Source organism: Carassius carassius, chromosome 25, assembly GCF_963082965.1.
Source record: "Carassius carassius chromosome 25, fCarCar2.1, whole genome shotgun sequence".
In the NCBI taxonomy this organism is placed as follows: Eukaryota; Metazoa; Chordata; class Actinopteri; order Cypriniformes; family Cyprinidae; genus Carassius; species Carassius carassius.
Window position 1 is genome coordinate 1,478,235 of NC_081779.1, and position 27,985 is coordinate 1,506,219.

General features: G+C 42.7%; 1 protein-coding gene and 1 long non-coding RNA gene across 2 annotated transcripts in view; both read left to right on the plus strand.

Moving 5' to 3' along the window:
• Positions 1 to 27,985, plus strand: part of LOC132104829 (uncharacterized) — a 163,301-nt gene that overhangs the window by 103,251 nt on the left and 32,065 nt on the right. The window lies entirely within an intron of this gene.
• On the plus strand, positions 531 to 11,348 carry LOC132103888 (uncharacterized). Its single transcript, XR_009423483.1, has 3 exons — positions 531 to 772; positions 10,655 to 10,954; positions 11,094 to 11,348. It is a non-coding gene; the product is annotated as an uncharacterized LOC132103888 (long non-coding RNA).

Genomic DNA, 27,985 nt, shown 5'->3' on the forward strand with positions numbered 1-27,985 from the left:
AGACTTGTTTTAGCACTTATATATCATTGTTTTTTTTGTTGATTTTGATTGCTTCAATTGTCCTCATTTGTAAGTCGCTTTTGATAAAATCGTCTGCTAAATGACTAAATGTCATCCTAGTTTAACAAACTAAATGTGATTAAATATCAGTTTAAATGAAAAGCAGGTTTTATAGGAAGAGCATTGCGAGATGATAAAGTTGGTGCAGTTAATAATTTAAGTGTAAAACTTGCACTTTTACTTTGGAAATTGCGGTTTAATTCCGTTGACGACCTTCTCCAGTCTTTGCATCCGTTAGCTGTTTGTTAATCAGACAACGCTTCTATGTTAGTTCTTGGTGCCAACTGTGGAAAAAACGATCAATAAAAGGCTTATAATAAACCGCTGAAGGTTTAACTGCAAGCGCTGCGTTCAACTGTGTGACGCGCGTGCACGCGAAGGGGAGTGCGATTTGTCCGGGGAGTCAGATTTCGGTACAACACCGGCCCTGTGTGGCTCCACCTCTCCTGGCAGGACGGTCCTCTCTTCAGCGCTCCTCTCGCACTGCTGCTATGCGACAAAGCGGACACCTAGACCTCGGTGGATGCGGCAGGAGCAAGTGGAGATGTATTAAGAGGAGAAAAATTTAACGCTAATAAATAGCTATCTTTTTAGGCTTGTATTGATCCGATACCAATACCAACGTTGGTCAATATCGTCGATATTAGAATCGATCAGTCCACATGCTACTACGCTTGAAACAAAGGAAAGACTCGAGCAGATCTTTTATCATGTAAGTTTTCCTATTTTTAAATATTAATCCAGCCTGTTTTCCAGTGGGTTGGTAGTACGGGAAATCATTTCTAAAATCTGGTGTTTGTGTTTCGGTATAGGCCTACTCTCGGTCTGAATGATCATTTTGAGTCAGAGGATTATTATGCTATAACAATGTGCAATATCCTTATTTATTTGTTACTTCTCCATCCATCCCTCTGCATCATCTTACTCTATTTTATTCCATTATCTATAGCACATTTTATTCCATACATCCAAGGGCGTAGATTTGGTTTGAACATTGGGGGGGTTGAACTTTGTATGCTGCCCGTTATTTATATATATATATATATATATATATATATATATATATATATATATATATATATATATATATAAAATTTTATGTGTATTGTTATTGGATAATTTATTTCTTCCTATCTATCTATCTATCTATCTATCTATCTATCTATCTATCTATCTATCTGGCAACATGCTTTAACTGATTACAAATTCAACATATACAAATATGAAAGAGACAACATTTAGACATTTATTTTAAGATTTTTACATTCCACCTTAATGCATTTTTTTAAGGGAAACACATATTTAAAACATTAAAGGCATTAATGTATAGCCTAACTTTACAAAGCTGCTGTTTTTCTATACTGTCCTATTTTATTTTATTTTATTGATTGAATGGCATCTTCTTTACCTGATCACCTGCTCCTCCTCTCCCTCTGCTGGCTTTTCTACCCTGCAGCTATATTTACCTCGAATCTGTTATAAAAACATGTTAAGAGATTATACACCTCATAACGTTATGAAATTTGTGTATAATCATCATTCATAAAATTCTAACATAGTAGAGATTATCAAAAGAAAGAAATTAAGTATTGAAACCGCCAGTAGGCGGCAGTGTTTCACTGTTTTAATGAGTTAGCCACTTAAATCGTTAATTCATCCAATTCGTTCAAGTCAGATTAATTTAGTAAGAAAACAAACATGTGAATACTTTTGTCGTTGATAATTACAGACACTATTGAAAAATATACTAGCAAAACCGACAGCTGCTTTGGTAACTTGTTATACTGATAGTTATAGCTAAATACATTGCAATGGATTAGCTAGCTAAAATATATGTGGTGTGTACTAACTATTACACAATATTCTCATACCCCATTCTCAGTACATGCTGTATTTTTTTGCATCCCTCTCTGACCAGCAGTTAAATATAGTCCGCTGTGCAGCGCTTCTCTTCATTTTTGGCGTCAACATTAACCGTGTGCTCTCCCATTCAAACACCACTCGCTTGTTTTGGTGAAAGTGCGACTCATTGGTTGGGCGTTACCAATCGGTTCAATGGAGGGGGAGTATTTTTTGTCTGATTTATTATGACGTACTCATATTTGATTAGGAACAAAATTATTTTTACAAAATAAATGAATTCTATTTTTTCTTATTATATTTTTCATTTGATCTACTGTGATTTTCATGTTGAAATATTGGGGGGGGGGGGGGGTTGTAACTGATGGATTTGAATATTGGGGGGGGGGGGGGTTACCTCCCCCCCCCCCCCCATAAACTACGCCCCTGCATACATCTATAGCATAACTGTTCATACAATTTATTTATTTGCAGTTTTTTTTTCTCTGTGTGTTGTTGTTGTCTCTGTGTACTGGAAGCTTATCACTAAAACAAATTCCTTGTATGCGCAAGTACACTTGGCAATAAAGCTCTTTCTGATTCTGATGATTATATCGAAACCATTTACAAATCCAGAGTTCGCATGCCTCTGTTCACCAGCGGGACATAGCATAACGTCACATCCGGTTCCCTTTCATAGGTCACTTCGATGCTGTGGTGACGTCACCACGTATGGGAACACCTTCGGTGTGACGAATGTCTGAAGCCCTATACCATCCCGCCAATCTTATTGGCCAAATAGCGCGTGGCACCGCCCAGCATGCGTAAGCATATATATACCTGGTGCCGCGCGCCATTTACCTCAGATTTCATTCCTTCAGTACGAAGCGAATCTTCTGTGTCCTATTATCTCGCGTTCTCAGCGATCATCTACGAGCAGTATACTCCTCTCCGCGGACGCGATGAGTCAACGAAAGGTAGGAGCCGTATGATGGGTTATCACGAGGAGGCACTTATGAGAGGTTCGTTGCAGCCTCTCTACAGGTTCTCTCCTTGATAGCCTATGGCTACAGTAAAATATGCATACACTTCCCCTGTGCACTAACGCCAATAGGAAGTATCCGCGCTCTGGAGTGTATTTCTTAAGTCGCCTCGCGTCTAACCCCCACCGTTTCGCTTCTGCGGTCGCCGAGGCCCCGCACGAGGTGTTGGTTAGGGGCGATATGTGCGGCTTGAATATGAATACAGTGATGCACTGGAGTTCCATGTGCTCGCTCTCCCCCACTCGAGCGCGTTAATCAACAGTTTTGCTCTTCAAATGGTGGATTACGGCTCACACAGCCGCCGCGTTTTCGCTAGCGGCTTGGCCCGATGTTATCTTGTTGGATTGAATCCTGCCGTGGATACGCTTCAGGATTATACACAACGAAACGCAGCGAGTTTGACGCACACGCTTTTCTTCATGTTAATATGCCAGGGACTATGCCCTTCACTGAGAGTGCTGTTGGACTGCTAATGCACATCTACCCTCTCACTGCAGTCCCCATACTCTAACTTTGACTGTCTCGCAGCAAGGGCACCTCGAGCGTCATTGAACTGAGCTATCATTCGCGCCCCCCCTCAGACACTCTGCACAATCCAGTCTTCAGAGTTTGAGGGACGGCGCGGAGGCTGGCAAAGATGGCCAGCGTATGACGATGGTTCACACAGCCGCCGCGTTCTCGCTAGCGGCGTGGCCCGATGTTTATCTTGTTGGATTAAATCCTGCCGTGGATACGCTTAAGGATTATACACAACGAAACGCAGCGAATGTGACACATGCGTTTTTCCTTCATGTTTGCCTAGGACTGTGCCCGCCTCCAGAGAGGGCTGTTGGACTGCTAATGCACATCTAAGCCTCTCACTGCCGTTTCCACACTCTAACATTTGACTGTCTCGCAGCAAGGGCACCTCGAGCGTCATTTAACTGAGCTATCATTTGAGCACCCCCTCAGACACTCCGCACAATCCAGCCTTCAGAGTTTGAGGGACGGCGCGGAGGCTGGCAAAGATGGCCAGCGTATGACGGTTCACATAGCCGCCGCGTTCTCGCTAGCGGCGTGGCCCGATGTTTATCTTGTTGGATTATATCCTGCCGTGGATACGCTTCAGGATTATACACAACGAAACGCAGCGAGTTTGATGCATGCGTTTTCTTTCATGTTCTCTAACATTGACTGTCTCGCAGCAAAGGCACCTCGAGCGTCATTGAACTGAGCTCTCATTCGCGTGCCCCCCTCAGACACTCCGCACAATTCAGCCTTCAGAGTTTGAGGGACGGCGCTGAGGCTGGCAAAGATGGCCAGTGTATGACGGCTCACACAGCTGCCGCGTTCTCGCTAGCAGCGTGGCCCAATGTTTATCTTGTTGGATTAAATCCTGCCGTGGATACGCTTCAGGATTATACACAACGAAACGCAGCGAGTTTGACGCTTGCATTTTCCTTCATGTTTGCCAGGGACTGTGCCCTCCACCAGAGAGTGCTGTTGGATTGCTATGCACATCTAACCCTCTCATTGCAGTCGCCACACTCTACATTGTCTGCCTCGCAGCAAACGGTGCTTCGAGCAGCATTGGATTGAGCTGTAATGCCAAACGTTTCCTCAGACACTCTGAGCAATCCAGCTTTCAGAATTCGAGGGGCGATTCAAGGGTCCTGCACAGACGACCCATTTATGACGGCTCGCACAGCCGCCGTTTTTCGCTAGCGGCAAAGCCCGATGTTCAATCTGTTGGCCTAATTCCTGCCGTGGACACGTTTCAGGATTATACACAATGAGACGCAACGGCTCTTATACATACACTTCCCCTGTGCACGAACGCCACAAGCTTTTCGTGCCCGGACATTTTAACATGTATGACAGCGTTGCAGGAAGCGGAAATTTTGAGACCGCTAGTATGGTCTCGGGCCGTGTGTGAACGCTTGCCCGACATTTCTCTATGGGTGTTACGCACGATTTGTCACGGATACACCATTCAGTTTCAATAAGGCCCGCCTCCTTTCCGCAGAATTCTTTCCACGGTGGCGAAGCCGATGGAAATAGCGGTGCTGCGACAGGAGATGTCAACTCTGCTGAGCAAAGGGGCTATAGAGGAAGTACACCCCTCTCAGATGGAGGCGGGGTTTTTACAGCCGTTATTTTGTGGTAAAAAATAAATAAAAAAAACACGGCAGATTACGACCCATTCTGGATTTACACCATCTGAATCTTGCACTCAGGCTGAGGAAATTCAAGATTTTAATGATCATCAGGAGACTCAGGAAGTTCCTCAGATTCGCTTTAGAGAGCAAAGCGTATCAGTACTTCTCAAAGTGCACGGATGGATCTCTGGCCCCGTTGCGGCCCCAGGGTGTTCGTGTTTGAACTATTTTAGGCGATTGGCTGGTGTTTAGTGCAATCGCAGACTCAAGCACACTCTCATGGGGATCTTGTGCTGAATCATTTAACAGCCTGGGCTTACGCATGGAATGTTTCACCCCGTTGTCTCTGCATCGGACGATTTCGGTGACACGGCGATGTGTGATGTCGCTAAAACTATGTATGTCAAACGAATTCTCCTGACCAGAGTCCGGCTGGGGATTTGCACTTCCCGAGAGACTGTCACGACGGATGCGTCTTTGACTGACTGGGGAGCTGTTTGTCAAGGGAGTTGGCACATAAACAGGTTGGAATTACTGGCTGTTTTTCTGGCTCTCCAGTATTTCTCGAATCTGCTGATTGGCCGTCATGTGCTGCTCAGATCAGACAACACAGCGGTTGTGTCATACCTGAATCATCAGAGAGGATTATGCTCTCGCCCCCTTGTGCAGGCTGGCGAAACATGTTCTTTGATTTCAGAACTAAATTCTATCGATCCGAGCTGTTCATGTCCCCGGACGTTGGAGTTTGGAGCGAATTTGCTATCCAGGCAGACTCTGGAGCAAGCGGAGTGGGGATTGCACCCCCAAACGGTGAGTCTCCTATGGCAGATTTTCGGGGAAGCGAAGTGGAATTGTTTGCTTCAAACACGACTACGCATTACCCGCTTTGGTTCTCCCTATGCCCTCCAGCACCCCTGGGCTTGGATGCATTAGCCCACAACTGGTCCAGGACCAGTTTGTATGCGTTTTCCCCCAATCTGTCTGATTTCGGCGGTATTATGCAGAATACGGGTGGACAGGGTGGAACAGCTGCTGCTGGTGGCTCCGCGGTGGCACACACACAGCCGTGGTTTGTGGATCTGATCAATCTGTTAGCGGGCTCTCCATGGGAGATTCCCCTCAGACAGGATTTATTATCACAAGCACAGGGACTGATTTGGCACCCCGAGGCCAGATCTATGGAATCTGTGGGCGTGGCCTCTGAGCAGAGTGAGTTCATATGTCCCGGTCTTTCTGCTGAAACTACCGAGACTATACTGAATTCTAGAGCAGCTTCTACGAGAAGCTTATATGCTTTCAAGTGGAGACTGTTTACGGCCTGGTGTGAAACTCATAATATGGATCCAGTTTACTGCCCAGTGGCGTCAGTACTGGAGTTCCTTCAGGAACGTTTTTCGGATGGAGTGACACCAGCTACCCTAAGGTTTACGTGGCAGCCATTCAGCTTACCACGAATATATAAATGGTGCCTCAGTGGGCCGTCATCCACTGTTTCTCGTTCATACAGGGTGCGCGACGGCTGAGGCCTTTCCGCCCCGTGCGGGTCCCTTCATGGGTTTTTCCATTGTGTTGCATGGTTTATCAGGGCATCTGTTGAGCCCTTGGAATTTGTTCCAGATAAATCCTGACTTTTATAGCACAGATTCTGTGGAAGTGTTGTTGCGACCAAGGCCTAATTATGTCCCTAGGTCGCATCTATCCCTTTCGCTTTCAGCAGGTGGTCCTGGAGGCTTTTTCTCCTGCTGCGGCGGAGTCTGGGGATCTAAGTCTTTGCCCTGTGAGAGCGTTAAAGACTTATGTGGATCGTACTCCCCCATGGCGTGAGTCTGACCAGCTGTTTGTCTGTTTTGGACATAAGAATAAGGCCATGCAGTTACGAAACAGCGCATGTCCCATTGGCTGGTGGCGCGCGGGCTCGCTTCGCCCTTAGGAGTAAAAGGTCATTCCACGAGAGCAGTGGCTTCTTCTCAAGCCTTTCTCAGTGGATCTTCTATGGATGATATCTGTGCTGCGGCAGTGACCTATGAAAGGGAACATCTCGGTTACGTATGTAATCTTGGTTCCCTGAATAGGGAACGAGATGCTGCGGTTCTGGCCGTGCCATACCTTGATAGCTTTCTTTTTCTTCTTCGTCATGAAATCTGAGGTAAATGGCGCGCGGCACCAGGTATATATATGCTTACGCATGCTGGGCGGTGCCACGCGCTATTTGGCCAATAGGATTGGCGGGATGGTATAGGGCTTCAGACATTCGTCACACCGAAGGTGTTCCCATACGTGGTGACGTCACCGCAGCATCTCATTCCCTATTCAGGGAACCAAGGTTACATACGTAACCGAGATGTTTTATACAATCTGACGCATTTAACGGTACGCTTAGAGACCGGTGCGTACTTGGATGGTTCCACTCATCCCAGCAAACATTTGGACGTCTTTTGACCGTTGAAAAGATGTCCGTCCGACACGTCCCGTCATGGTTGACAAATAGTTCCAAAATGAAAGTTGAACCGACGTGTACTGCACGTCTTTTCTGCACGTCTTCTGGACGTCCAAATGCGTCGATTTCTGGACGTCGTTGTTTAAATGCGTTGCTGCATAGTTTAAGTGTATGTATATATAAGCCTGCATATAAAATAATCACACACCCACTGTGTAACATCGTGAAAGGCAATCAATTATGTCTTGAGGTTTAACACATCTTGACAAAAGTTCTAGATCGGTCCAGTCAGACCTGAACGTCCATAAAACATCTTAATCAAGTGTACATCACAAACAATAACACATTATTTGTGGACGTATGCAAAAAAAGAAGCATGCTCTGATTTAGCACATTTTATTGTTTTTGAACAGTTTAGCATCTGTTAACCAAACTAAAATACCAATTACAAAATATTAAATTATTATATAAAGGGATAGTTTACCCAAAAATGAAAATTCTGTCATTTACTCACCCCCATGTTTCAAACCTGTAAACCTTTCTATGTTCTGATGATATTGTTTTCACGTTTGCTTTACTGGTTCAATGACAAATAAGAATCTTCAAGATGATTAAAATCTATTTAAAAAATTAGTTTTTCAATGTAATCTTTGTATCCATTTTGGATTTCTGAAATAAGTTTACAGGCCTACCATTTTCGTCAGAAATATGATTTAATGAGGGCCATCACTGAATAAAAAGTGCTGAAATACTCAATCTTGAAGTCCATTATTATTGTCAAAAAATTTCTATTTTCGCAGAATTTGTTTATCAATGCATTTATTAATTGCATTTATTTTTAAATACTTTAATCATATAAATAATATTAAGAATATTATATTTGAACATGGCATTACCACCTTGCAGGAGCCATTGTTGTCATGTGACAAGAAAATCATAAAACATAGAAGACCCTCATCATAAAATATGTTTGAAATCATTGCTATTTATAAAATCAAAGTAGCGTAAATGATGTTAAACTGTATAGAACCGACATGAATTAAAATATTACATTTCTGAGAATGCGTTCACGTGTTTTTGACTAAAATGTTAAAAGATGTTTTTTTTTATCATGTCTTTATTAATCTTGTCATTGACTTACACAGTTGTCTTATAAACACAAAAATATTTGGAAGAATATTTGTAACCAAGCAGATCTCACAATCCATTAACTGCCATTGCCGGAAAAATGATTATGATCGTAACATGATTGTGAGAAAATTATTACTATTTTCATTTTTGGGTGAACTAACTGTTATCCCTTAAACACATTACAGTAGTTTGGCTCATTTCTTGTAACCTCCACCCTCATCTCTTCCTGGAGCGAGCTTCAGGTGTTTCGCTGCATCAGTCTCAGAGACTCCACCTCTTCACAGCAGCTGAGGGAAGAGAATATATCTATTTTTAAAATAAATAAAATAAAAAACCTTGGAACAAGATGAATGAATCATGAATGAAACATTAGAACAAGGTAAATCAACATGCATTAGATTGTATTTTTATTGTATAAAAGATGTTGTGTTTTAATGTGTTGCCGTTGAGAAACACTCTTAACTGGGTGTGTAACTGTGAGAAAGTGAACAGGACACTTCTGATAAGACAGGAGGGATGTGATGTCCCCTGAATAATTAATTAAAGCGTAACGTTACCAATAAAAATTACATCAATATAAGTAACTTTTAGCCTACTAACGTTAGCGAGTTTTAGCCATACTCAGTGAATTTCAGTTGACAACGTGGGCATCATTTCTCTCGGTTCCTTCGTGTCAAACAAGTAAAACTCAAGCACGTTAATCAAATAATACAAAATGTACTTACCCAACAGTAGATTTTATATAATATATATCGATACATCTCCCTCCTCGAGTCCTCTTCGAGTCCTCTCCTCATGGTTGCCTGCTCTGCTGGATGTTCCAGAGATCTCGCGAGATAATCTATCCTATCGCGGGATTTTGTAAAATCTTTTTTTTTTAATTTAACAAAATGCACAGGGGATACAGAATCAAGTACAAAAAATAAAAAAATAATACAGTACACTCAGAGTAAAGCAAGGCAATAGATAAGGGATAGTCTACTAAAAAAAAAAAAATTCACAAAAGATTCATAGATTGAAAGATGAATAAAGGATTTTGTAATATCACGAAATATATTATGTTTTGTGTATACATCTTGGCAGCACCTGTCCAAATGAAGTTCTTAGCAAAGCATATACTAAACAAAATTAAGTTTTGATATATTTAAAAACTTAAATAATATCTTCTTGGAACACGACTTTTACTTAATATCCTAATGATTTTTGGCATAAAAGAAAAATATATAAATTTGACCCATACAATGTTTTTTTTTTTTGTTTTTTTTTGGCTATTGCTACAAATATACCTGTGTTACTTATCACTGTTTTTGTGCTCTAGGGCCATGTAGTTTTGGATTTTGTTTTCCCTTAATAATAGAAACATTCATTTAAAAACTACATGTTGTGTTCTATTCTATTGCTAATATTTATAGTTACCTCTTTGTGCTGATTGACTTCACATTTCATAATGTCTGCATCTGTCACATTCCATCTCTTGTTTCTCATCAGGGTGATTCTGCTGCTGCTGCTGCTGCTGCTGTGTTTTGTCATTTATATCGGTCGGTATAATTTCTTCATAAAATAAAATTTATATAACACGTGCTTTTCAGTGTTTTTCTGTTGTACCACAAATTTTCAATCATATTACATAAATCACACACACTGCCATCAGTGATTTATCTCAGCAGTTCCTTCTGTTTATCTCTGAAGAACTATTCAGGAATTCACTACAACTGCACTGATATATCTGCTACAGTTTCATACTATTGTCATTAACATATGAAACATTTGTAATGTGTCACTTATGATATTGATTCATATATATATATATATATATATATATATATATATATATATATATATATATATATATATATATATATACACATTTAATCTGGTTGAAGGAAATAAATGTATTACATTTTTTATGATAAACTTGTTTACAGACAATAAGAGAGAAATATCACATGTATTTTTCTGTAGTGATGCTTTGTATCGAATAATTATTATATTGTCTGTATTTGCAGAAACTATCACTAAAGGACCAACTATACCTGTGTCAGGAGAAAAGAGAGGAAACATCACACTCACGTGTCAATATAAGACCAATGAGATTACTGATATTATTTTAAACACTCGGTCAGAAATCATAGAAGTGTGTGAGACTGAAGAATGTAATGGACGAGTGTTTAAAGAAGGAAACTGTGACGTCGTCATCAAGAATCTGATCTTCAGTGACGCTGGGAAATACACTTTGAGAATCTATTACAATAATGATCAGAGAGAGCTGGAGCGACAAATCAGGACGTACCAACTTCATATTCATGGTGAAGACTAAACTGATCAAACATCAGCATCTGCTTCTTTAAATGATTACATTTGGTCACCAATCATAAATCTGTGTTTATGGTCTTGATTGATTGACAGCATTATAATAATGATTAATATCTTTCTGTTTCTCCTCAGATGAGATTTCTGTGAAAACAGGCGAGGAGCTAAAGATGTCTGTTCTGGTGTCTGATGCTGATAAAGTGAAGACAAACTCTAGTGGAGAGTGGAAGGAGGTTTGGACGAGAGCTCACGGGGTTCAGAGCGACCGAATGAATGATACTGATGGAAACCTGATCATTAAATCATTTCTGGACAGTGATGCAGGAACATACAGAGTTCTGGACACTGAAGGAGAAATCTTGATCACAGTCACAATCACAGGTGAGAGAAACTCAGAAATGATGTAACATTATTTACAAAACAATTGGACTTTATTCCACATGAGGTTTATTCAGGGCGAGATTTTGCCGGGGGGGGGGGGGGGGGTGGTTGGGGGGTTTGGGGTGCCTTGCTCAATGTCCCGCCCACGGCGCTATCTGATTGGTGGTTACACCTCATGAGTCATGAGTCTATCAACACTTGCAAAACGGTTGAAGCCAATAGTATGTTCCTGCACAACCGGAGGCTGCAGATTCAGGACCGCAGATCTAGGACCGCAGTTCTAGGACCCTAGTTTTTCGTGACAGCGCCACCTACTGTACTGGATGATATAGCGATGGCCGCAGTTCTAGGACCGCAGTTCTAGGACCCTAGTTTTTCGTGACAGCGCCATCTACCGTACTGGAAGATATAGCGATGGCTGCAGTTTCAGGACCGCAGTCCTAGGACCCTGATGGTTTAGTTTGCAGTCACGTTACTTTGTATATAGCATCAATATATTAATCTCAGTAGTATTTGTTTTTAAATGTGATTTTTGATTCAAAATGCAGCAGAGGTTAATTACTAAGTGTGATCTGAGTCACAATTTTACATTTAAACATGAATTTACACAAAATATAAACAAAATATCAATTTTGTAAAATTGATGTATATCAATTTTAAAACAATTGTAAAAAATGAAGAACCTTAAAAGTCTTAGTCTAGACGGTCATCTTTGGCAGGAGCTGGGTGGCTTGAGTGCGGGGATCCAGCAGCGGGACCCGCTGGGCAGCCGCGAAGTGGAGAGCGGCGACTTCACGCTCCGTCTCTCCCTGCCGAGTAGCCATATGTTCCACAATTTGCTGCTGTCGAATACTGATCTCCGTCAGGTGTTTAAGGAGTTCCTCCATGGCTGGGGGAGGAGTCACCGCCTGACGAAACACAGAGAAGGGAACAAAAAAAAACAAACAAACCGGTGAGTAACTGGAGTGGTGACGACGGTGATTCTTCAGCAGTTTGCCCGCATTCTCCACCAGTGTCGCGGGCTGAAGAATCACACGGCAGGCTGTAGTGAAAGTTTAAAGCCCCGGAGGGTGTATTTATTAGTGGTTGTGAACGTGAAGGTGCCAGAAGTGTCCGGTGCTCGTCCTCGGTGCTGCGTGATCCTGTTTGCCGGCCGGCTGAGTGCAGGGGGAATCGGTGTTCGGTGCTCAGGTGGCGGGCTGGTCGGTCACTCGCTTTCTGGAGAGATAAGAGACACAACATTAGCTGGTAGGGCTGTGAATCTTTGGCAAGGCAGCGATTCGATTACGATTCATAGGTTTTCGATTCGATTCAAGAACGATTTTTGCAAATTTAATAATAATAATTATTATTATTATTATTTTTTTTTTTTACAAGGAATTATCTTCTTTTTTAATTACTTTTAATTAGCTGTAATAAATCAAATACACTGCTGGACAATAATCAATCATTTGTAATCGATATTTTTTTCCTAATGGCAATTTTATGATTGTTTTATATACTAGGCTACATTTAATTAGCAATTATTTAAATTTTCTGCACAGAATAAGGTAGAAAATATACTTTCTAGTTTCTGTACTGTAATAAATGTCAATTAGCACTGCATCATTCATAAATTGTTTGTGGGTTTTTTTTTTTTGTTTCATCAGTTCATTCTGCTTTTATTCAGTTTAGCTGCAGATATAGCCTGGCACGTCTATGAGAGCGAGATCGCTTCTCTTTCAGTGTGAAAACGTCTTCATCTCTATTTAACTTTTCCTCTCCATCAGCGAATGATCCTGAGGGAAAACGCGCCAGATGTCTGTTTGCTAATGAAACAAACGCTACTTTCATGCATATCAGATAAATCTCGCGCTCTTATTTCAAGGTCGTTGTTAATGCTGTGGTTAATTTTAAAAGTTTCCTTCGTATATTCGGTTCATCCGCATTGTTTAAAAACATTTATCATTCAATGGATCTGTGCGTATGATTTAGACACTTACATTTCTGCTCCGTCCATGCAATAAATACAGCTGTCGACGGCTCCGGTAACTCCGTCGGTAAGATGCAGAGAGCCATTGACAAACTACAGAAAAGTAAAACTACTTCACGTTAGCATTACTGGCCACGAGTCCTATAGATCACACGTCAGCTGCGTCAGAGACGAACGGAGCGCGAGCGCAATCCTGTGAAAGTCTCAGGCGGTAAACAGTGGAGCGCGTGAAGGACAGATAAGAGGCACAATTCACGAACACTCTTCAAGGTCTCCATTAATTCGTGTGTGTAGTAATTTAATGTGTATACATTTTGAAAGCATTGAATCGCTATAGAAATCGCGATTCATTCGATTCTTAGCATTTTGAATCGATTACTGTCCAAGATCGGTGATTCACGATTCAAAAATCATGTTTCAAGATCGATGCATATGAATCGACAGGGTTTGTAATCGATACATCGAGAAAACGAGTGAATCGTTACACCCCTATTAGCTGGCGATCTTCTGGAGAGCTTTCTCACCTGTGTCCTCTCGGGTGCAGCTTTTGTAGTCGCCCTTTGAGCGTCTTCAGCTGGGACCGATCAGCCTGCGGTGATTGTGTGCAGGTGGATCTCCTCCGTTGCCAGGGCGACGCTGATAGGTGCCCGGGACACGGCTCACAATATATATATAAAAACTGTCATTTATTTCTTAAGTGAAAGTAAACAGTTGAGGAAAAAATGGGATGTGTATTATATTGGATGCGATCATAATCTCTTAAAGGTCCCGTTTTTCGTGCTTTTTTGAAGCTTTGATTGTGCTTACAGTGAGCAATATAACATGTGTTCATGTTTCGCGTGTAAAAAAAACCCCACACAATTCACCTATCTGTATACCGCTGTTTTCACTGTCATAAAAACGGAATGATGACTTCCTTGTTCTATAAAGTCCCTCCTTCAGAAATACGTGACAAGTTCTGATTGGGCCAGCAGTTCCTGTGTTGTGACTCGACAGCAGCTGAGTGCACGCTGCCCTTCTGGAAATGCGATTGGACTAGTTTTGAGAAGCAAGTGGGCAGGAGCATGTGCTGGAGATGTACTCACAGGAGCGTTTTTACTGATGACGAGATGCATTCGATTTTTTTGCACAGCCCTAACATCTAGTTAACAAAGCTAAACAGCTTTGCCCTTTGTGTAATAAGTTACAGAAACTGTTAAACGCACCAACTTAAATAATAAAATACACTTACCGGTTGTGATCCATAAACAACGCCTTCTCCAGACAAAGAGGGAACTGCTCCATCTTTCAAGAATAATCTTTGTGCGAAGCCGGCATTAAACTGATTGAGATTGAGGAAGCTGTCCTCAGCGAACTGTCCTCAGCAAAATGTGCTGCACATAGTTTTACATGTGGATTATTATTTTCGGGAACCGAGTTAAACATAAATTGTAACCATTAATCTCCAAGTACAGCCTCCCTGGGAAGCCCAAACAAAGGTGATTGGACTCCGAGATGAAAATAACAGCGTTTCGACGACATGGCGTCAACGCAACTCTTCCTCTTGTCTGTCGGAGCGCAACAAGGCCACGCCCCCTTTTTGTGTATTCATGTGGGCGGAGGTTAGTCAAAAAACTGTTTTAGTGACGTCATTACTGCAGGAACTAGAGGGATGTAGTCCAAACGGAGTCGTTCCCAGATAGCAAACGGATGTGGGCCACTTCAGGCAATGATGCGGCACTGCAGGCCTTTTTATGGCCCAGACAAAATGGATGTAAATCTGAAGTGGTCCATATGTAAAAAAGCAAATAGGCCTATGGCCCAAATATCTAAAATCACATGTGGGCTTTCTTAGGCAAAGATGCGGTGCTTACGGCAATGTGTAATTTGAATGTGACCCTAAAGTGGCCCATGTGGTAAATAATAAATATGGCCCAAATATCCTAAAACAATAGTGGGCCACCTTTGGCAAAAATGTGGCACAACCGACAAAGGCTAATCTGGGTGTTAATAATAATAATAATAATTCATTACATTTATATAGCGCTTTTCTAGGTACTCAAAGCGCTTTTTTTACATAGACAGGGGGTATCTCCTCATCCACCACCAGTGTGCAGCATCCACCTGGATGATGCGACGGCAGCCATAGTGCGACAGAACGCCCACCACACACCAGCTTACTGGTGGAGAGGAGACAGAGTGATGAAGCCAATCAGTGGATATGGGGATTGTTAGGAGGCCATGATTGTCGGAGGCCAATGGGCGAATTTAGCCAGGATGCCAAGGTCATACCTCTTCTCTTTTCGAAAGACATCCTGGGATTTTTAATGACCACAGAGAGTCAGGACCTCGGTTTAACGTCTCATCCGAAGGACAGTGCTTGTTGACAGTATAGTGTCCCCATCACTACACTGGGGCGCTAGGACCCACACAGACCACAGGTGAGCACCCCCTGCTGGCCTCACTAGCACCTCTTCCAGCAGCAACCTAGTTTTCTCAGGAGGTCTCCCATCCAGGTACTGACCAGGCTCAGCTCTGCTTAGCTTCAGTGGGAAACCGGTCTTGGGCTCCAGGGTGATATGGCTGCCGGCTAAGGTTAACCAAAACTGGCCCACATATGTTAAAGCAATTATGGCCCTGTTATCTTAAAATGTATGTGGGCCAGTTTTGGCAAAAATATGGTACAGTGAGCACTGGCTTATCTGGTTGTGAGCCAAAAGTGCCCCACATGTAATGCTGCAAATGTGGCCCATTCATCTTAAAACTTATGTGGGCCAGTTTTGGCAAATATATGGCATATCAACATTGGCTCATCTGGATGTGAGTCAAAAGTGGCCCAAATATAATGTTGCAAATATGGCCCATTCATCTTAAAACATAAGTGGCCAGTTTTGGCAAATATATGGCATATCAACCATTGGCTAATCTGGATGTGATCCAAAAGTGGCCCACACATAGTTCTGCAAATGTGGCCTATTCATGTTAAAACATATGTGGGCCAGTTTTGGCAAATATATGGCATATCAACCATTGTTTTTTCTAGGTGTCAGCCAAAAGTGGCCCACATATAATGCTGCAAATGTGGCCCATTTATCATAAAATGTATCTTGGCCAGTTTTGGCAAATATATGGCATATCAACCATTGGTTCATCTGGGTGTGAGCCAAAAGTGGCCCACATGTAATGCTGCAAATGTGGCCCATTTATCATAAAATGTGTCTGGGCCACTCTTGGCAAATATATGGGATATCAACCATTGGCTCATCGGGGTGTGAGCCAAAAGTGGCCACATATAATGCTGCAAATGTGGCCCATTCATCTTAAAATGTGTCTGGGCCACTCTTGGCAAATATATGGCATATCAACCATTGGCTCATCGGGGTGTGAGCCAAAAGTGGCCCACATGCAATGCTGCAAATGTGGCCCATTCATCTTAAAACTTATGTGGGCCATTTTTGGCAAATATATGGCATATCAACATTGCCTCATCTGAATGTGAGCCAAAAGTGGCCCAAATATAATGCTGCAAATGTGGCCCATTCATCTTAAAACTTAAGTGGGTCATTTTTGGCAAATATATGGCATATAAACCATTGGCTCATCGAGGTGTGAGCCAAAAGTAGCCCACATATAATGCTGCAAATGTGGCCCATTCATCTTAAAACATATGTGGGCCAGTTTTGGCAAATGTATGGCATGTCAACCATTGGTTCATCAGGGTGTGAGCCAAAAGTGGCCCACATATAATGCTGCAAATGTAGCCCATTTATCATAAAACGTATCTGGGCCAGTTTTGGCAAATATATGACATATTAACGATTGACTGATCTGGGCGTGAGCCAAAAGTGGCCCACATATAATGCAGCAAATGTGGCCCATTTATCATAAAATGTGTCTGGGCCACTTTTGGCAAATATATGGCATATCAACCATTGGCTTATCGGGTGTGAGCCAAAAGTGGCCCACATGTAATGCTGCAAATGTGGCCCATTCATCTTAAAACTTATGTGGGCCAGTTTTGGCAAATATATGGCATATCAACATTGGCTCAGCTGGATGTAAGCCAAAAGTGGCCCAAATATAATGCTGCAAATATGGCCATTCATCTTAAAACATATGTGGGCCAGTTTTGACATATATATGGCATATCAACCATTGGCTCACCTGGATGTGAGCCAAAAGTGGCCCACATATAATTCTGCCAATGTTGCCCATTCATCTTAAAACATATATGGGCCAGTTGTGGCAAGTATATGGCATATCAACCATTGGCTCATCGGGGTGTGAGCCAAAAGTGGCCCACATATAATGCTGAAAATGTGGCCCATTTATTGTAAAATGTATCTTGGCCAGTTTTGGCAAATATATGGGATATAAATCATTGGCCCATCTGGGTGTGAGCCAAAAGTGGCCCACATGTAATGCAGAAAATGTGGCCCAGTTTTGGCAATTATAGGGCACAGCATGCACATGGCTCATGTGGGTGTGAGCATAAATATGGTAGGATGCAGCAGACACTAGGTACAGGCTGTGAATGTGAGGAATGTGATATATTGCATTGGCAGGTCTTATAATCAGCTGACATATGTTGTGTAGATAATATCTAGAAAAGTTCAAGTGTCTAGGTTCTAATACGTTTTTATAGTTTTGGGATGTGCCTTTAAATACTTGTATGAGATAATTTTGAGTTGCTATTTGTGCAAAACCTGGGTCGCAATGATTTTGCAAAGTAGGACATATTCCTGTATCAACATATTTTGTTGATTTTGGAGGTAAATTCCTGTTCAAAAAAATAGTGCTAACCTTTTCCCCTCTAAACCCACAACCCTAGTCAGGTGAACAACACTGATGTTGAAGCACCTTACCCTGGTTATAAGCCTAAACTTGACATAAACTGCAAACTTCAAATCAAATTGGTTGATTTGAATGTTGTTTCGGGATAAACAAGATGAGATCAGATAAAATGTTTCAAGCAGTGTCATTTAACTTCTGAGGTGCGTTCCATTCGACCGTAAGTGTACTGCGAAGTGGACTTCACAGGGTATTCCGCCATCTTAAGTGCGATTCCAATCCGAAGGGAGCGAACATGTTCAAGTTCGAAGGGCACTGCGCACGGTACAGGGAATAAGGGAACATCGATATATCACTTCACAGGAAGTGGAGAGCGATAATCCCCCAACTGTCATGAGCGGTTATTGTCAGTGAAGTCCACTTCAACTGATATACCGTGCTCAGGGAGTAGGGAGCAGTGAACACTGCATAGGGACCCTGTCGAATGGAACGCACCTCTAGAATGGAGGTTCCAGGGGGCCTCAACCATCTTCCAAAAGGGAATCAAAATGACTTAAAATTATTTAAAGAGTAGGTAACACACAGTTTCTGACAATCTAACGTTAAACTTGAATACCTAGTATTGCATCCTTCATATCTCCGAAAAGTCTTTAGTTTTACAGTATTTATAAAAGATAGATATGCGCTGTTCTGAGTCTTTCCGAAAAAGCTCCTGGACATATTAGACCCCCCATAAAAAAATAAAAAAAAATAAGACAAAACAAGTTAAAACAACCAAAAATAAAGATATTTGGTGTTTTGTTTTATAGCAAATGTACATCTTTTTTAATTTTTTTTATTTTTTCAAGCTCTGTAATATTTTATTAGGTAGAAGTTGTGAGTGAGGGGGGCCTTCAAATAGGGGGCCTAGTCGTAAAAAAATAAAAAAAGGTTGTGATGTGTCAAGTGTGTCAAGTGACCCCTAAAGTGTAATATTCTAACAAGCTAACAAATAAATAAATATTTTAATTTGTCTAATATTTTGGCTAAATATTGTAATAATATTGTAATTTATAACAGTCATCTTTATGAACAACAGTTTCTTTCTTAAAGATTAAAACATGATAATACTAATTAATTAACTGATGAGAATGTCTCAGTACATATTACTCAAATCAGTGTGCTAAAACGCTCAAACAGATATACATATGGGTCGCGTCCGAAATCGCATACTTCCATACTATATAGTAGGCGAAAAACAGTATGCGAAGCCAGTAGTATGTCCGAATTCTTAGTATTCGAAAAACAGTAGGCGAAATGTACCCGGATGGCCTACTACTTCCGCCCGAATTCCGTAGTATGCATAGGATGGGCACTACTCTATCCCATGAGGCCACGGGAGAGGACTCGTCATACTCATATTCGAAAATAACGGAAAATCGTGACGCCGCTGTTTTGAAGTGTAAGTACCTTATGGATAAACGCTGTTCATTGTGGTTAAAATGTACTTGTTTAACATAATCCAAGTAAACGACTGACTTGTTAAAGTTTTACACATTGTAAACTGATGAGACTATTTTGTAAATTGAGTTTAAAAATATGTTTAATAATCATTATCGATCAGAGGCTGTGCCTCAGCTTGTTAAGGCTGCTTTCTACAGACGGCTCGTTAAGTAATTTAATGAGATAAAGTTAAAAAAATTTAACGAGTTAATTTACATTTTACTAGTGTTGATAAAAATTGTTGGATACCTTAACTTAACTTAATAGGTGCCTCAGTTTGATCATACATCATCAGTAATGTGTAAATCCTGTTCCGATGTTACAGAGACTGATGAAACCCTACTCACTGGAAAGCATAATTCAGTAAGTATATACATTAAAATTAATCTTAACTACACACACTCTTTACATGTATTTATGTTAGGATCATCAATGATTTATGCTGTTTTTTTTATTATAATATGAATTTCCAGGTATTTCCAGTTGTTATTTTGTCAGTTGCAAAGTGCTTAATAGCAAATAACTTTTGTAGCAGTTGTGTGCACACTGATTTTGCAGCAGTTTCCAGTTGTTTTTTAAACAAGCAACATCTTAACATCTGAAGAATGTTGTCTTGAGAATGGGTGCCACACTTTAGAGAAATACCCTTACACCAAGTCACATTTAAAATGATTCTCTCTATTTATTTATTTATTTTTCATTTCTACATGGATAAGAGCACAAAGCTTCAGACAAAACCACATTAACATTTTCATAAAGTAGTATAATAGAGCTTAAAGCAACACCAAAAGGGAATTTCTTAAGACGTTTCTATAATAATGTCAGGAAAATAAACTTCAGCAGCTTCAGTTCAGTAACTGTATGTGTAGATGAGGACTTTACATTTGGGTATCAAAAATGAGTGAAAAACAGTGGAAATCTAAAATTTACCCCAGGGATAAAGTAATACATATTGTAAAATTAAACTTGTTGTAAATATGTTGGTATGATATGTTATGTGATATGTTGCTAGATTTTCAAATAACTGTAATATTAATTCCCAGTTATGAGTGTAATATATTTATGTGTATATATAAATACACACACGTTAAAATTTAACTATTTACATGTGTATTTATACATATTTATGTGATTTATAGTATATATATTTATATGTATATTTCTTAAATAACTAATATATGTATATCTCGATTTGACAGTCTTAAAATTACCTTCATAACTTACAGAAGCTTAAACAATAGCAATATGAGAACATGACGTGATTTGCAGAGTCTTAACCTGTTCAATTGTCCTACAGGTAATCCTGCTCTTGAAGAGCTGCACACGGTCGTCTGGTGTGACACACCTGTGCCCAGATTGTCCCACACATGCTCTCCTGTGCTGGCTTCTGTGTTTCAGGGTTACACTGTATTATCGTCATGATCTTCCACAACTTCTGGATCAACAATGTCCTCATTCAGAAGACGGAGGTTGTGGAGCACTGCACAGCATGCAACAACATCTGCACAAAGACAGGACTCACTTCCAGGGCCTTGAAGAAGAAGAAGATGGAGCACAGCTTGTCTTCATCATCCTGAAGGCTCTCTCAACAATGTTCTGTGCACGAGCATCATTGGTGTTGAATCAAACCTGTGCAGGATTCTGTTCAGGCTCTCTGTCTGCTGTGATGAGGCAGATGAACACTCACACAAGGACACACACCATCTCCCAGGATGTGTTTTCCTGCAGGTGGATACAGGCCTTCAGTGTAAATAGAGCTGTTCTGCAGCACCCTGGCATCATACACAGACCCAGATACTCAACAAACATATCAAGGTACTTCTCCTGGTGGTGACCTGCAGCTGAACACAATGAAACCGCTTCCTGTTGAAATAACATTGGGCTTCACTTGCTGGAGGTTCAATTTGTATGTGACAGCCATCTATTGTGCCAGCTACCAGAAGAAAAGCTGCTTCCACTGCCTGTCACCTGTGGTGGAGAAGGCAATCAGCCTCTTCAAAATCCCCATGACTGACTTGCTCATTCTGTGCACAATGTTATGCAGCTCTTGGATGTCAAAGGCCATTGACAGCAGCCTGTATGATGCTGTTCGCAGTCTGTAAATATGTAGTTTTTGTTTTTTAGAAAAAAATTTCAATAGGTTACACATTTTTGCTGATATATCTATATCTATATATATATATATGTGTGTGTATATTGTCTATAATGTATATATTATGTATGTATTTATGTATATATTGTGATGTGTGTATATATGTGTGTGTGTGTGTGTGTGTTTGTGTATATTTCTATAATGTATTTATGTGTATATATGTGTGTGTGTATTTGTCTAAGCATTCTTTCAAGTTTATTAATTAATTTATGTTCCTTTTGTTTCTTTTGTGTAATTTTATTTGTATTTATTTATTACAATAAATTACTTTATATCCTTACATGAAAATCAGGCTGACATTCTGTTCACAGATGTAGCTGCTGTTATTCTGAGGTAGAAAATTAAAAGCTAAATTTATATTTAGTAAAGGATTTACAAGCTGTCAACGAAGGCATGATCTGAATTGTTAATTCAAACGACGTAAAAACGCAGACGAAAGCGGTAAGAATAACGAAAAACATCACCGATTTTATATCATTTTCGGTCAGTAGATTGGGCTCTTTAAATTTACGCGCTGTTGTGACGACATATGTCACGTGACAATGTCAACATGGCGGATGTAGTACGTCCGAATTCCATTCATACTACCCACATTCATACTATATAGAACGTACTTTTCTAACGGTCGAGTAGTACGTTCAAATTCAAATGTAGTACCCAGTACGCAGTATGCGATTTCGGACGCAGCTTCGGTTCGTCCACTTTTTTTTATTTTTAGCAAACTTCTTAGAGATAAGATCTATATTTTGTTCAAATAAAATTTTTAGCAAGACTGTATTTGTAGTTTATTCTGTCTGTGGGCAAAAAAATAATAAATTATAAATAAATAAATTAAACATTCAAACTGGAATGATTTTCCTGATCCCCGCCTTTTAAATTCAAACGTAGCCGGAAGGTGTGGAAAAGGCGCCCAAAAAAAACAAACATCTCGGTTACGTATGTAACCTTGGTTCCCTGAATAGGGAACGAGATGCTGCGGTGACGTCACCACGTATGGGAACACCTTCGGTGTGACGAATGTCTGAAGCCCTATACCATCCCGCCAATCTTATTGGCCAAATAGCGCGTGGCACCGCCCAGCATGCGTAAGCATATATATACCTGGTGCCGCGCGCCATTTACCTCAGATTTCATGACGAAGAAGAAAGCTATCAAGGTACGGCACGGCCAGAACCGCAGCATCTCGTTCCCTATTCAGGGAACCAAGGTTACATACGTAACCGAGATGTTCCCTTTCATAGGTCACTTCGATGCTGCGGTGACGTCACCACGTATGGGAACGCTATACCATCACGCCTGACGTACCTGATAGCTTGGATCCAAGGAAGCATCTGATCAAGCGGAGAGAACCCGGGAGCCAGGAGCCATCCTCACATCCAGACTGTAAGACCTGATAAAAGTGCTCGGTAAGGACCAGCCTGCCGCAGCACAGATATCATCCATAGAAGATCCACTGAGAAAGGCTTGAGAAGAAGCCACTGCTCTCGTGGAATGACCTTTTACTCCTAAGGGCGAAGCGAGCCCGCGCGCCTCATAGGCCAGGGAAATAGCCTGCACCAGCCAATGGGACATGCGCTGTTTTGTAACTGCATGGCCTTATTCTTATGTCCAAAACAGACAAACAGCTGGTCAGACTCACGCCATGGGGCAGTACGATCCACATAAGTCTTTAACGCTCTCACAGGGCAAAGACTTAGATCCCCAGACTCCGCCGCAGCAGGAGAAAAAGCCTCCAGGACCACCTGCTGAAAGCGAAAAGGGATAGATGCGACCTGGGGACATAATTAGGCCTTGGTCGCAACAACACTTCCACAGAGTCTGTACTATAAAAGTCAGGATTTATCCGGAACAATTCCAAGGGCTCAAACAGATGCCCTGATAAACCATGCAACACAATGGAAAAACCCATGAAGGGACCCGCACGGGGCGGAAAGGCCTCAACAGTGGATGACGGCCCACTGAGGCACTATTTATATATTCGTGGTAAGCTGAATGGCTGCCACGTAAACCTTAGGGTAGCTGGTGTCACTCCATCCGAAAAACGTTCCTGAAGGAACTCCAGTACTGACGCCACTGGGCAGTAAACTGGATCCATATTATGAGTTTCACACCAGGCCGTAAACAGTCTCCACTTGAAAACATATAAGCGTCTCGTAGAAGCTGCTCTAGAATTCAGTATAGTCTCGGTAGTTTCAGCAGAAAGACCGGGACATATGAACTCACTCTGCTCAGAGGCCACGGCCACAGATTCCATAGATCTGGCCTCGGGTGCCAAATCAGTCCCTGTGCTTGTGATAATAAATCCTGTCTGAGGGGAATCTCCCATGGAGAGCCCGCTAACAGATTGATCAGATCCACAAACCACGGCTGTGTGTGTGCCACCGCGGAGCCACCAGCAGCAGCTGTTCCACCCTGTCCACCCGTATTCTGCGTAATATCGCCGAAATCAGAAGATTGGGGGAAAACGCATACAAACTGGTCCTGGGACAGTTGTGGGCTAATGCATCCAAGCCCAGGGGTGCTGGAGGGCATAGGGAGAACCAAAGCGGGTAATGCGCAGTCGTGTTTGACGCAAACAATTCCACTCCGCTTCCCCGAAAATCTGCCATAGGAGACTCACCGTTTGGGGGTGCAATCCCCACTCCGCTTGCTCCAGAGTCTGCCTGGATAGCAAATTCGCTCCAAAGTCCAACGTCCGGGGACATGAACAGCTCGGATCGATAGAATTTAGTTCTGAAAACAAAGAACATGTTTCGCTAGCCTGCACAGGGGGCGAGAGAATAATCCTCTCTGATGATTCAGGTATGACACAACCGCTGTGTTGTCTGATCTGAGCAGCACATGACGGCCGATCAGCAGATTCGAGAAATACTGGAGAGCCAGAAAAACAGCCAGTAATTTCAACCTGTTTATGTGCCAACTCCCTTGACAAACAGCTCCCCAGTCGGTCAAAGACGCATCCGTCGTGACAGTCTCTCGGGAAGCGCAAATCCCCAGCCGGACTCCAGTCAGGAGAATTCAGTCAGGAGAATTCGGTTGACATACATATTTTTAAGCGACATCACACATCGCCGTGTCACCGGAATCGTCCGATGCGGAGACAACGGGGTGAAACATTCCATACGTAAGCCCAGGCTGTTAAATGATTCAGCACAAGATCCCCATGAGAGTGTGCTTGAGTCTGCGATTGCGCTAAACACCAGCTAATCGCCTAAAATAGTTCAAACACGAACGCCCTGGTGCCGCAACGGGGCCAGAGATCCATCCATGCATTTTGAGAAATACTGATACGCTTTGCTCTCTAAAGCGAATCTGAGGAACTTCCTGAGTGCAAGATTCAGATGGTGTAAACCCAGAATGGGTCGTAATCCGTCAGTGTTTTTTTTTTTTTTTTACCACAAAATGACGGCTGTAAAAATCCCCGCCTCCATCTGAGAGGGGTGTACTTCCTCTATAGCCCCTTTGCTCAGCAGAGTTGACATCTCCTGTCGCAGCACCGCTATTTCCATCGGCTTCGCCACCGTGGAATAAATTCTGCGGAAAGGAGGCGGGCCTTATTGAAACTGAATGGTGTATCCATGACAAATCGTGCGTAACACCCATAGAGAAATGTCGGGCAAGCGTTCACACACGGCCGAGACCATACTAGCGGTCTCAAAATTTCCGCTTCCTGCAACGCTGTCATACATGTTAAAATATCCGGGCACGAAAAGCTCGTGGCGTTCGTGCACAGGGGAAGTGTATGTATAAGAGCCGTTGCGTCTCGTTGTGTATAATCCTGAAACGTGTCCACGGCAGGAATTAGGCCAACAGATTGAACATCGGGCTTTGCCGCTAGCGAAAAACGGAGGCTGTGCGAGCCGTCATAAATGGGTCGTCTGTGCAGGACCCTTGAATCGCCCCTCGAATTCTGAAAGCTGGATTGCGCAGAGTGTCTGAGGGAACGTTTGGCATTACAGCTCAATCCAATGCTGCTCGAAGCACAGTTTGCTGCGAGGCAAACAATGTAGAATGTGGGGACTGCAGTGAGAGGGTTAGATGTGCATAGCAATCCAACAGCACTCTCTGGTGGAGGGCACAGTCCCTGGCAAGCATTAAGGAAAACGCATGCGTCAAACTCGCTGCGTTTCGTTGTGTATAATCCTGAAGCGTATCCACGGCAGGATTTAATCCAACAAGATAAACATTGGGCCACGCTGCTAGCGAGAACGCGGCAGCTGTGTGAGCCGTCATACACTGGCCATCTTTGCCAGCCTCCGCGCCGTCCCTCAAACTCTGAAGACTGGATTGTGCAGAGTGTCTGAGGGGGCGCGCGAATGAGAGCTCAGTTCAATGACGCTCGAGGTGCCTTTGCTGCGAGACAGTCAATGTTAGAGAACATGAAGGAAAACGCATGCATCAAACTCGCTGCGTTTCGTTGTGTATAATCCTGAAGTGTATCCACGGCAGGACTTAATCCAACAAGATAAACATTGGGCCACGCCGCTAGCGAGAACGCGGCAGCTGTGTGAACCGTCATACGCTGGCCATCTTTGCCAGCCTCCGCGCCGTCCCTCAAACTCTGAAGACTGGATTGTGCAGAGTGTCTGAGGGGGCGCGCGAATGAGAGCTCAGTTCAATGACGCTCGAGGTGCCTTTGCTGCGAGACAGTCAATGTTAGAGAACATGAAGGAAAACGCATGCATCAAACTCGCTGCGTTTCGTTGTGTATAATCCTGAAGTGTATCCACGGCAGGATTTAATCCAACAAGATAAACATTGGGCCACGCCGCTAGCGAGAACGCGGCAGCTGTGTGAACCGTCATACGCTGGCCATCTTTGCCAGCCTCCGCGCCGTCCCTCAAACTCTGAAGACTGGATTGTGCAGAGTGTCTGAGGGGGCGCGCGAATGATAGCTCAGTTAAATGACGCTCGAGGAGCCTTTGCTGCGAGACAGTCAAATGTTAGAGTGTGGAAACTGCAGTGAGAGGCTTAGATGTGCATTAGCAGTCCAACAGCGCTCTCTGGAGGCGGGCACAGTCCTAAGCAAACATGAAGGAAAAACGCATGCGTCACATTCGCTGCGTTTCATTGTGTATAATCCTGAAGCGTATCCACGGCAGGATTTAATCCAACAAGATAAACATCGGGCCACGCCGCTAGCGAGAACGCGGCAGCTGTGTGAACCGTCATACGCTGGCCATCTTTGCCAGCCTCCGCGCCGTCCCTCAAACTCTGAAGACTGGATTGTGCAGAGTGTCTGAGGGGGCGCGCGAATGATAGCTCAGTTCAATGACGCTCGAGGAGCCTTTGCTGCGAGACAGTCAAAGTTAGAGTATGGGGACTGCAGTGAGAGGGTAGATGTGCATTAGCAGTCTAACAGCGCTCTCAGTGAAGGGCATAGTCCCTGGCATATTAACATGAAGAAAAGCGTGCGCGTCAAACTCGCTGCGTTTCGTTGTATATAATCCTGAAGCGTATCCACGGCAGGATTCAATCCAACAAGATAACATCGGGCCAAGCCGCTAGCGAAAACGCGGCGGCTGTGTGAGCCGTAATCCACCATTTGAAGAGCAAAACTGTTGATTAACGCGCTCGAGTGGGGGAGAGCGAGCACATGGAACTCCAGTGCATCACTGTATTCATATTCAAGCCGCACATATCGCCCCTAACCAACACCTCGTGCGGGGCCTCGGCGACCGCAGAAGTGAAACGGTGGGGGTTAGACGCGAGGCGACTTAAGAAATACACTCCAGAGCGCGGATACTTCCTAATGGCATTAGTGCACAGGGGAAGTGTATGCATATTTTACTGTAGCCATAGGCTATCAAGGAGAGAACCTGTAGAGAGGCTGCAACGAACCTCTCATAAGTGCCTCCTCGTGATAACCCATCATACGGCTCCTACCTTTCGTTGACTCATCGCGTCCGCGGAGAGGAGTATACTGCTCGTAGATGATCGCTGAGAACGCGAGATAATAGGGCACAGAAGATTCGCTTCGTACTGAAGGAATGAAATCTGAGATAAATGGCGCGCGGCACCAGGTATATATATGCTTACGCATGCTGGGCGGTGCCACGCGCTATTTGGCCAATAAGATTGGCGGGATGGTATAGGGCTTCAGACATTCGTCACACCGAAGGTGTTCCCATACGTGGTGACGTCACCGCAGCATCGAAGTGACCTATGAAAGGGAAAAAACGTTATGTTAGTTGGAAGCAAGCGGCACCATTATGATCTGAAAAATGAAGCCTACCCGGAAGTGCGAAAAACTGCAAAACATCGAAAATC